At 41.9% G+C, this 2,375-nt stretch overlaps 1 pseudogene; it reads right to left on the bottom strand.

The window, feature by feature from the left end:
• Positions 1 to 765: 765 nt before the first annotated feature.
• LOC121171600 lies at positions 766 to 1,276 on the bottom strand (annotated as a pseudogene).
• Positions 1,277 to 2,375: the final 1,099 nt, after the last annotated feature.

Here is a 2,375-nt window from a genome sequence, read left to right as displayed (position 1 = left end):
TGGGCTAAGGGGGGCTGTCGACTGAGTACCTCCATGTGACCTCTCCAGGCTGGTGGCTTTTGGGTAGTTGACTTTCTGTAGGGTAATGCTCCAGGAGTAAGTGACCCAGGATAAAAACAGAAGTTGCATGGTCTTTCCTGCCTACCTTGAAACTCACATAGTGTCACTCTGGTGTATCCTGTTGTCAAAATACTCACAAGCTTGCACTACTTCAAGAGAAGGATGGGGTGAGAGTTCTCTGTGGGAGGACATCACAAAATTTGTGGGCAAATGCTAAAACTTTCTCACCATGATTGTAATTTGGAACTCTGGTCCCAGATGATTTGTATTCTTTCCAAAACCATCTGACTCAGGGCCTTATTTATAACAGATACCCACTAAGTGTGTGTTGAGGATAAAAGAGGGAGAAACAAGGGACATTGCTCTTGTTTTGAGAATAACTGAGTCTGTAGGAGTCTGTAGTCATGGAGATCAGAGTGTGTGATAGTTTATACATTCAAAGATGCACTTGTTTTAAAATTATAATATCTGAAATTGATACTCTTTAAAAAACTGTGGGGGGTATCCCAGTGCCTATAACACTGTGTCACATAATGCAATGCAATTAATAATAATTTAAAAATCTTGGAAAAAAACTGTGGTACCTTACAAAGATATTAGCAGTGCTTTTCCCTTTTTATGGGCATATAAGATAATAATATATCATTCTACAACTCCTGAATGAAGACTCAGTCAATGAGAAAGAGAAAGAAAGGAAGTAACATGTTAACTTCTCTTTTTTATGGTGAAAAACATAGAATTAGAAAGCTGGGTGCAGTTTAGATGATCCCAATTTTTGTTGGCGACACCCAGAGCATCATAATCAGGAGGCAGCCACACGTGCGCCTTCTTTTCTCCGTCAGGCCTGATCAGGGTGTTGACTCTGGCCACATCCGTGTCCTAGAGCTTCTTCACGGCTTGTCTGATCTGGTGCTTGTTGGCCTTGACATCCACAACGAACACCAGTGTGTTGTTGTCTTCTCTTCTTCAGACTCTGTGGTCAGGGGGAACTTGATGATGGCACAGTGGTCAACCTTGTTCCTCCTGAGGGCGCTCTTCCAAGGGTATTTGGGCTACTGGTATGGGCGCTGCGTCTTAGGCCACTGGAAGGTGGGTAAAATGAGGATCTTCCTGTGGCTGTGGACACCTTTCAGCACCACCTTCTCGGCCTTCCAAGTCTTTGCTTCGCTTCGGCTTTGGGAGGGGCAGGGGCTTCCTTCTTCCCCTTTGGCACCATCTTGGGGAAAAGGGTTTATAACATGCTAACTTCTGAACCAAAACAAAAGAGCAGAGCAAGGAGGAAGGCTGGGGAACCTGTAGCCACTGCAGGCCAACTTGTAAAGTCACAGAGAATCCAAAACAACATCAAATTCCAATTCTTGAGTCAATGCTGCCCCTCCACCCCTGTACCCTAAAGCTCTCTCAGTGGAAGAGCTGTAAAAGGGTCCGGCCATGTGGATCACTAGACCACAGAAACTGGAAGGCTTAGAAACTGTTGAAGTGTATGATGCTTTGAGATCCAGTTTAGTAAATTTAACTACTTCCTACTCAGGAATAAGTGAATCAAAGCAAGCTCTATCAGCAGTAATGAATTGGTCCAGGAGTGCCTCTCATCCTCTCTAGTCACTTCCAATTCAGTGGGGTAGCCAAATGGAAGAGCATCCTGCCTTGCTTCTGGGGTTAGGCGAATAGAGAAGTAAAGGATTCTGCCTTTTCTTTCCTGTCTACTGCATTCAATTGAATAGCCCCTTTCCTTTTTTCGTAACCTTGTGAGGGATGCTCAGCGAGGTTGATCCACATAGGCTAGTTAGATACAAGGAGGAAAAACCATCAACTCCACCCTAATTCTTTGGATCAACTGGAATATCTTTAGGAATACTTATATATATAAATACTCAGCATACAAGTAGAAGATTGCAAATATGTGCAACAGTTAATGGAACAACTGCTGGGAAGGGTGAAATTTACCTTGTATCACAGAAACAGGATAAGTAGCATAGGCAAGGAGATACAGCAAGTACATTGAATTTATTGCCAATGTACTGGCTCAATTCAATAAACACTTCCAAACACTGGAGAATAGGATGTGAATATGTCTTCTGGGAACTCACTGTTTGGTAAAGGCTTTCCTACAATGTTCATTGAAGCTTTTCTATATGTTGAAATCTGGAGTGATGCCATGAAAAATACATAGGAAATTATCTTTAAATGTTATAATAAAACGAGGTCTATATTGCCCATATTTATGACTTGACTGTAGTGGTGCCCCTATAATAAATAGCAGAAATTGAAAAAGTATCACTTTCTACTTGTGTTTTTATTTACAAATAAAATTT

This window comes from Ochotona curzoniae, unplaced genomic scaffold (assembly GCF_017591425.1).
Source record: "Ochotona curzoniae isolate NIBS_2020 unplaced genomic scaffold, NIBS_Ocur_1.0 contig_1274, whole genome shotgun sequence".
NCBI classification, from domain to species: Eukaryota; Metazoa; Chordata; class Mammalia; order Lagomorpha; family Ochotonidae; genus Ochotona; species Ochotona curzoniae.
This window is presented reverse-complemented; position numbering and strand designations above follow the sequence as displayed.